At 37.5% G+C, this 9,418-nt stretch overlaps 1 long non-coding RNA gene across 1 annotated transcript in view; it reads right to left on the bottom strand.

Moving 5' to 3' along the window:
* LOC104964867 (uncharacterized) overlaps window positions 1-3,446 on the bottom strand; it is a 5,725-nt gene extending 2,279 nt beyond the window's left edge. Inside the window, exons 1-2 of the long non-coding RNA XR_800476.1 lie at window positions 3,376-3,446; window positions 3,126-3,212 (exon numbers count right to left, since the gene is read on the bottom strand). This is a non-coding gene — a long non-coding RNA (uncharacterized lncRNA). The remainder of the gene's footprint in view (window positions 1-3,125; window positions 3,213-3,375) is intronic.
* Window positions 3,447-9,418: the final 5,972 nt, after the last annotated feature.

The following is a 9,418-nucleotide window of genomic DNA, read 5'->3' as shown; positions in this document are numbered from 1 at the left end:
CACACTCCAAAACTCCACTATGGCCAAGACCAATGAGCTGTCAAAGGACACCAGAAACAAAATTGTAGACCTGCACCAGGCTGGGAAGACTGAATCTGCAATAGGTAAGCAGCTTGGTGTGAAGAAATCAACTGTAGGAGCAATTATTAGAAAATGGAAGACATACAAGACCACTGATAATCTCCCTCGATCTGGGGCTCCACGCAAGATCTCACCCCGTGGGGTCAAAATGATCACAAGAACGGTGAGCAAAAATCCCAGAACCACACTGGGGGACCTAGTCAATGACATGCAGAGATCTGGGACCAAAGTAACAAAGGCTACCATCAGTAACACACTACGCCGCCAGGGACTCAAATCCTGCAGTGCCAGACGTGTCCCCCTACTTAAGCCAGTACATGTCCAGGCCCGTCTGAAGTTTGCTAGAGAGCATTTAGATGATCCAGAAGAGGATTGGGAGAATGTCATATGGTCAGATGAAACCAAAATAGAACTTTTTGGTAAAAACTCAACTAGACGTGTTTGCTGAGTTGCATCCAAAGAACACCATACCTACTGTGAAACATGGGGGTGGAAACATCATGCTTTGGGGCTGTTTTTCTGCAAAGGGACCAGGACGACTGATCCGTGTAAAGGAAAGAATGAATGGGGCCATGTATCGTGAGATTTTGAGTGACAACCTCCTTCCATCAGCAAGGGCATTGAAGATGAAACGTGGCTGGGTCTTTCAGCATGACAATGATCCCAAACACACCGCCCGGGCAATGAAGGAGTGGCTTCGTAAGAAGCATTTCAAGGTCCTGGAGTGGCCTAGCCAGTCTCCAGATCTCAACCCCATAGAAAATCTTTGGAGGGAGTTGAAAGTCTGTGTTGCCCAGCGACAGCCCCAAAACATCACTGCAACCGTGTGTGAAAACCTTGTGAAGACTTACAGAAAACGTTTGACCTCTGTCATTGCCAACAAAGGGTATATAACAAAGTATTGAGATTAACTTTTGTTATTGACCAAATACTTATTTTCCACCATAATTTGCAAATAAATTCTTTAAAAAAAATCAGACAGTGATTTTCTGGATTTCTCTCTTCTCATTTTGTCTCTCATAGTTGAGGTATACCTAGGATGGAAATTACAGGCCTCTCATCTTTTTAAGTGGGAGAACTTGCACAATTGGTGGCTGACTAAATACTTTTTTGCCCCACTGTAAATGTCCCTTTAGCTTCACAAAACTGCGTTAGTATTAACACAAGGTGTACGCATAGTATAAAGTAGTATTGAAATGTATAAGTACTTTAATTGAAAAAGTTTGTCTTTTATGAACTCCTGCTTAAATGCATTGTTTAGTGGCTTGTTTTGAAAAAACCAAAACAACTTTGGTTGAATTGAAGAGAACAAGGTCCTGGTTGAAAGGAATTATTAAGTGCAAAGCGCAGGCATTTCCCAGTTTCTGAAAAAGAAAAAAGAAATAAATTAAGTGAGATACTGTTAAGATTCAGCTGAATATTCATCCAGCAAACAAGTCATCGCAAAATATCTACAGAGCAAAACAGCTATTAAAATAATGTATGTGGACAAGCATTTCTACAGAAAAAACATCAAATATGTTTTTTGATCAAAACAAATAATACAACAAAACCTAAATGATTTTACATGGCAGAAGCAGGCACAAGGCCTAGGGAGCTTTGTAATGAGGACATACAAATGGGGCTATTAAGGTTCGGCTACATAACTAACAGAGGGCCCCAAAAGGTTATTCTTCTCACTAATTAGTCCCCCCAGGACTCCACAATAACAATTCATTTCCAGTAGAACTGGGTATCGGTCACGGAGCGCAGGATTCTCAGAGGAAACAGACGATGCAGTCCCAGGTTAACACCATAAAACACAATAATGTGGTCAGGCTTTGGTCAGTTCTACAGCACAAACACTTTCAATTGGTTATTCCAATAAACAACTGTCCCTGTGAATCCACAGATTGAATTGTTTTAGTTTTTTTGGTGTGAATTGAAGATTCATCTTTTGAAAAAGGGAATTCTAAAATCAAACACTCTATACCGAGATTGAAATACAGGCTTCGGTACTGAATCAATGTTATCTACAGTAGTTCTGACATGACGTCTATAAACGTTCGTCGGTGTCTTACAAGAAAGTAAACTGAATATTTGGATATTGGGCTTTTGATCTGATAAGAAATACATTTGAGGATGGGCCCTACAGTAGGGCTCCTATTATTACAGAACATTTTCACTATTAGGATATTTTTTAAAGACAAAGCATTTAATTTAGCAAATAGTTTGCTATAAATATTTTCAATGTTGCAGTCGGAGGTAATTTAAAGGAAGATTGCAGTTAGACACACACACACACACACACACACACACAATGATCCACTCAGACACAACTGACATCAATGGTCCCATTTAGAGTTGGTCAACATTGAGTGCCCACAGTTGACAAGTTGAATGTATTGTTTATGAGTTAAAAAACAACAACTTGAACAATGTTTGGACATGAGCAACATATAGCAAGAAAGTAAATTCATTGCTATACAAACCACATCCTTCAAAATGTGTGCATGAAGAAACCTGCCTACTCCACATATCAGTGGACACACTGAATAACAAACCTCAGTGTATTGCTTTTCTTTAAAATAAAAAATCTAATTATTTGCATGCCTTCCATATGCATTTTCCTGAGGCTCTACGAGTCCTCTAGTGACTGGAGGACTCAGAGTGGTTTCACAGATAACAATTTATTTGACTAGAGTCTAGTCAAATACATTTTTAGAAGATTGTCTCATAGGGCTTTCTATGTCAGGAGGGAAACTCTTACCTGAGTCTTATCAAGGTATCTCCTATTTTGCATTTGAACTCAAAGATATGTTTGTAAATGCAGTTTTAAACAGGAGTACATACATCAAGTGTTTTAGAGAGTTTAAGTAGGCTACTTATGATACAAACAAATCTATTTAGGTGGAAACGTCTGCCACTGAAATTTGTAAAACATGTCCTGTCTTGTTGGGTTTAACTGCTGACAGGACAACTCTGCATGGTTGTTTGCACAGGGATAAGTAAATGAGCAAACATACAAAATGAAAACACAGATGAAAGTGAAGCATGTAGCCTACCTGAATCCAGCGTTGAGCCTCGTTGAAGGCGTCTGCACAGCTGACACTGGTCTGCTGGCGCCACTCCATCGTTTATCTTCTCAACAACTGAAAAAGGCAAAATAGGTCACATTTAGTTAAACTCATTAATTAAGGAGCGACCACACCATGAACCACCACCGAGCGTATCAACTAGGTTTAATTAATGTCAACAAACATGAGGAAACTGCATTCAATTGGATTTACCCACAAAAACTGCTCACTTAGTTACCTTGTGCTGCGTGTAGCTGCTCACCGGTGAAAGTTCCCCGCTAATTGACAGCCAGTTTATCAGCCGACACTTATCGCACACACTTTGCATCACTGACAAGTTCCGCTTATTGGTTGAAGGGGACAGGAAGGTATCCGCCCCCTTCCAAACTACAATCAAAGTTTTGAGCTGAAGTGAAACCGAGAGGAGGATCTGCAGGGTGCCGTTGCCCCTCTGCTGGCCTGGGGCTGTGTGACACATTTAAGCACATTTTACGCATAGAATGTACAGGGCCTAACCCAAGGCAAACAAATTAAGTGAAAATGATACACATTTAGGTACATAACATGAACATAATTATAGACAAAAAATACAATTATAGGACAGCACTAAGTTGCTAAAAAATAAGAAAATTACCCAATGACCAATAAGATGCATCTTGTGTTGCTTGTTTGCATTTAGTGGCCCTTGTTCAGCTTAATCCTCTGGATTCAGGCCTCAAGTCTGATCCAACAGACACCATTATTGCATACAACTCATTAACTTCAGAGGATGATGAGCATTTAAATGGCAAATGTGTCAAATAAAATGTTTATGTGCGCTACAGATACAGAAAGAATCCGCTTCTGTCTCTACTTTCTTTCTTTCCTTGACATCCTCTGTGCTTTTTGAGATAGCAGTAGCCTGATAATGAATGCAAAACATGACAGTGTCATTTTAAAGGTAGGTCTCTTCACTCTCTTGGCTTTTTGTATTGAAGTGAATAGGACAATCTAATGTTCACACATGAACTGCATATGTCTTCATGCAAATGGATAGTAAATTGTTTTTCTTTTGTATCCTCTTTGCACTTTTGAAAGTACATTATACAAGGCATAATGAGAACCTGATGTGTAGGCCTCATCTTGTGTTACAGCATATGCTCATTTCAATCCAATTTCCTGCCAAATGCCCAAAGAGGTGCACTTTAAGGGAAACAAGGGATGTGATATAATCAAATAATTTAAAAGTAAAATGAGGTGCAGAGGTGTAGGACACTGTAGAAAATGTAATGATATGCCTATTAAGAGCACAGAGAACCTAATGTGAATCAATAATCTACACAGACTTTCAATTTATTATCCTAACCAGCCAAATTAAAAGATAATTGTCTGCACCGCCTGGTAGTAATAATACTCCAACAGAACAATGAGGATTGGCTTTTTTTTCTTCAATCCTTAATCTTCTGGTTTACTTTTATGATGCAGAGTATCCTCAATGTTCAGACATTACATTTAAGATGTTCACGAAACATATTTTGAATACAGTACATCTAAGGACAAGTGCAAAGATACTCTTTCCATTTAATTTGTAAATAACAGTGCATGAATACATGAATCATTTTCAGATTGTTTCTCTTGTTCTGTTTCTGCAAGTTCACTGTGCTTACAATGTGGAAAAATATTCTATTCACTGTCGTTAAGTGCTATGATATTTGCTTAAATAATCTTAGCCTGTCAGATCCCTGGTATATTCAAGACAATGTCTTGATGTGAGATTGTGACCGCAGCTCAGTCTTCAGTGTCAGCCACAAGCTCATTCCCAGCAGAAGGAAATAATACGCCACCATCCCTGCACATGTGATGCTAATTGATCTTGAAAACTGAAGAGGGGCGCACTTGTGAAAACAGATTGATGCTCATCATCTTTATTACAGGAATGAGTGTTTGTTGCACATTCTCATCTACTGCTGATTAGATGAGGCGTTAGATTAGTCAAAACCAGCGGTAGACTACACAGATGCAAACAAAATCACTGATGCCATAATGATTTATTATTATATTCAGATCCGGTACATAATATCAACCAATGTGTGTTTGTTATATCAATTATCACTGTCCAAGATGTTTGATTAGATAGACATATTATATGTTTTCATATATACATGTATACATTTGACTCTAGTCTTTAATCTCTATACTCAATCTAATTTAGCGTTAGTTTAGTTATAATGATCCTTATTTATATTATTCGATATTAGAAAGAAGTAAAAGTCTGTTATTTGATTAGATATCATGCTGTAATAAATTCATTTATAGCCCATGTACAGTTATTTTGTGATCTAAAAATAATGTTTCTTGGATTTCCTTTTTTTCTTTTATATATATTTAATTAGCATAGAGCCATGTGTATTTGTTCCCTTGCAGCTGTCAAAGTCTGTATTATCTTATATAGGATGATTCTAACAATGGGCATGAACAGCAAAAGAAAAAAGAGACTGTAAAGGAAAACTCAACAAGACAGAGATGAAATGCATTTCATTTCAGTTGTGACAAGTGTTCCTATGAATACATCACCTTATCAGAGCTGAGGAAATTATCTATTTGCATTTATCTATGACTACCAGTAGGTGTTGCTGTAACTCTGTATGTGCGTGCATCATCTGGAGGGGGCATTGGGGGCTGATGGCTTGGTGTTGGGTTAGGAGACTGAGTGAAATGGACAGTGACGACAATCTGATTTGCCTTCACATGAAGCACTTGTTTCCCATATTTCCCATTTGTCTGTTCCCCTGGGTTTCGTCCACTGCGAGGAGAGTGATGTGATGCTGCTTAGAATACCCAGTTTTCAATTACAACCGCTATCATTACTGTTATCACAGCAGCAGCATCAACTGCTAATCTACTTTCCATTATTTTCCAGATAGAATTTGAATCGAAATCCAAAGGCTTTGGACCTAAATTCAATGAAATATACATTTCCATTACTTTTACACTACTTATTTATCTTGACAATAATGACACACAAAACATTTCTGTGACAACTTGGGTTGCTACAAAATGTCTTCATACACACAGTTTGTTTTCAGAAACGTGTCATTTTATAGTGTTTAAGCATTATTGGGAAAACAAGCATTAATGTAAGTTATTTTTAATTGAGTCTAGGTTACTTATATTTAAATATATCACATGCTTTGAAGCCTGTGTGGTACTCTCTCTCACACGTTTAAATGCCTTTTAATTGCATCTTGTAATAATGAACTATGTGCAAATTAATTGTATTTCTCATTGTTGAACCAGCATATTGCAGCGTTAGCTTCAGTCTTATGTCTCCAACCCCCTTCGCTGTAGCATCAACCTGATATGTCTGTCTGCATGGCCAAAGTACTCTCTGCACTGTATTATATTAGCTATTTTACACAATGAGTGAGAGTAGTAATGTTATACTCGGTGCAGAGACTGCATTAGTGAATCATTAGGGTCACGGTTCTTAAATCTGAGGTCATTAGCTGGAGGGCTTGCCTGCAGGGTTCCTCTGTCCACTGAATAAAAGGCAGACTGAGAGTCGGTTTTTTACACTATAAAAGCATAGAAATATTGTTTACATTATTGAATCCAGAACATGCTTTTTTGTTCATGCTAAAACAAACATTTGCATGCTGATCATTTACCTACTATTTATTTATTTATTTGTGTAGCTGGATGCGGATATTGACAAGAAAATATATTGAGAATATAGGTTCATCACCGAATTACCTGTTGCACTTTTTTATCAAAATAAATGGAAAACAATTATTTTTGTACTTTAGTCTAACTACAGTATGTGCCATGCAGAGGCAAGGATGAAGAGAGTGATCAGCTCCAAACAGCTAATGTTGTGGGAGCATGCTTATGACCGTAACAATGAGTTTGTGTAAGTGAAAAGGACAGAAAAATATGTAAATTGGAGTCATACATATTTTGGTTGAATGCGATAACTGCATTCCTGCTGTTATCCTTTTATAGATCATTTATACAAAAAACCTGAAATCAACACAACAGGTTTAAAGCTGAAAATGTCATCCTTTAGGGAATCGAGAAAGCATGCCATCAGTAGATTTAGACAATTCTACATAATGTGAACTAAACCATTAATGCTATTTATGATAAAAAGGATGTAGCCTACATATGTTATAGACAGATCATTAACAAAAAAAGAAAAAAATAGTTATTGTTATTTTAATAACAACCTCAAAGCTCAGGCTTATAGTTTAGCTTCTTCACCACTGCCCTCTCCTCTCCACCCTTGAGCCACGGGTGAGTTGTCCCTGCCAGGCTCTGAAACACTATCACAACAGGATGTGGGCTGGGATAACACTGAGAGTGCTTCCTCTGCAGTGCCAGTCACCTGGGAGATTCTACAATTATTGCAATTTAATGTGACTTCGGAGTCGGAGCAGCTCTGCATTTCTGACGAGCCAAAGAGAGGGAAAGCTTGGGCATAATGGACTTGTGGGAAAAAGCTGAATTGATCTTATTTTGCCTTCCTGATTGCCTTTAAAATGGGTTTGTTTTATTGTCATTTCATATGTTAAGAAAAGTACTCTCCACTAATGCATGAACATATTTTAAACTGCAGAGTGCTCTTGGAAAGTTGCAGCAGAACCTATAGGCCTATATCACTGTCCGAGGGGATACTGGTTTAGTCACATTGAAATGACAACACATTCGTTATAGGATATCACTTTTCAAGGATCTTCATTGCAATTAATTAAGAAAATACAAAATAAACTATTTTGCCCCATCAGCACCACACATTTTTGACTGCTCAATTACAACTTAAATATTTGTTACTAAATCCTGCTCAATCATTTCAAATAAATAATCATTTAAACTGAAAGTAAACAAAAAATGTTAGTGTGAAGCTTCGGGTACAACGATAGCGCCACCTGCTGACAGCCTAAAGCAGGATAACGCCGTTAGCATTCTGCTACTATCCACATGCTACACACATTGAGAGCTAAGCTACAACTACCAGTGCTACAGGTAAAAACCCAGGACAAATCGAGGGTTGCCGAGTGTATTGATCATTATTAATAACCAGGCAGAATACCAGGGTTGGGGAACTGTCTGGAAGGATTCATCATACATCCCTTGGCTTCCTTCTATCAGATGACTGGAGCAGGTGTAGCATACAGTCAGTCTTTGAGACACATGGAGCAGCCTGGACATCATCTTCATGGATCCTCCTTACCTATTGTGTCAATATCTGTGAGGAAAAGTAAGTTATTCCCTTATTTTCCCTTAATTGTGTTGTTGTGCTGTCAACATGATTTGGAGAGTTCTAAGTGTGTGAGACAGTTTGAAATGTGTTGGGTTGATCATGGTCTCCAACGTTTTAGTTGTGGTCAGTTTGTTTTGATTAAGTTGTTGCTTGTTTTTTTTGTTCATAGTGTATCTTCTTATGTTTTCTGGTGAGGTTGCTAAATGTTTATTGTCGACACAGTATGTGGTGTTTTACTGTAGTGTGGTTATACCAGCCTTCATGTTGCTTTTAATTCAGTAGGCTCTGCCTGTGACTGTGACTTTTGGTGATCCATTTTTGCTGATTTGGTTTTTCTTAATGCTGATATAAAAACTTGGCCTTTTTAAAATACAAGAAGAAAGCTTTCTAGTTATATTACAAGCTATTTAAATCATATCTCCACTTCCTAAACCCCTGTCTGAAAAGACACATGAAAAACGTTGCTTCGTCTTCACGTGTGTTCTGTGTCTGTAGGCTATTCTTCCCTTATCTGTGTCAGAGGAAATAGCAGTCCATTATGAAAACACCTTCATGAAGATAATTGGCTTGTAAGCTTCTGTCTACAATTATTAAAGTAATCAAAGAGTAAAATGAGAAAAGCAAAAGAATAAGAAAGTAATTAATGTTATCATCATTAGGGAAAGAAGCCCGATGTCCTTTAAGAGAGTTAATGACAGCTAACTATCTATTGTCCAGGCACGGGACTGGAGAAAGTCTTTATTCACCATCCTCCAATTTCTTCCTTCTGTTAACTCATCTTCATTTTACATTTAAATCTTTGAGAAATTTTTAAATATTTCCAAATTGTATTGTACCAGAACAAGAACATTATTGTTTTAGTGCATTTAATTATTCATTTATGTATACTAGGTTGTAGTACTTGTTGTATGAAACCACTAAAAACTCCAGGATTTAATATGTTAAATAGAAATCTCTCAATTCAATTAAAGCGCCCTGCCATACTGTATATTTTTTTCATTCCCATGTTGGAAATGCACCATTAATCAAAATTAAAATGCCA

This window comes from Notothenia coriiceps, unplaced genomic scaffold (genome assembly GCF_000735185.1).
Source record: "Notothenia coriiceps isolate Sejong01 unplaced genomic scaffold, NC01 NC01_scaffold00037244, whole genome shotgun sequence".
NCBI classification, from domain to species: domain Eukaryota; kingdom Metazoa; phylum Chordata; class Actinopteri; order Perciformes; family Nototheniidae; genus Notothenia; species Notothenia coriiceps.
Note: the sequence above shows the minus strand (reverse complement) of the source record. Positions and strands in the feature narration are given on the sequence as shown.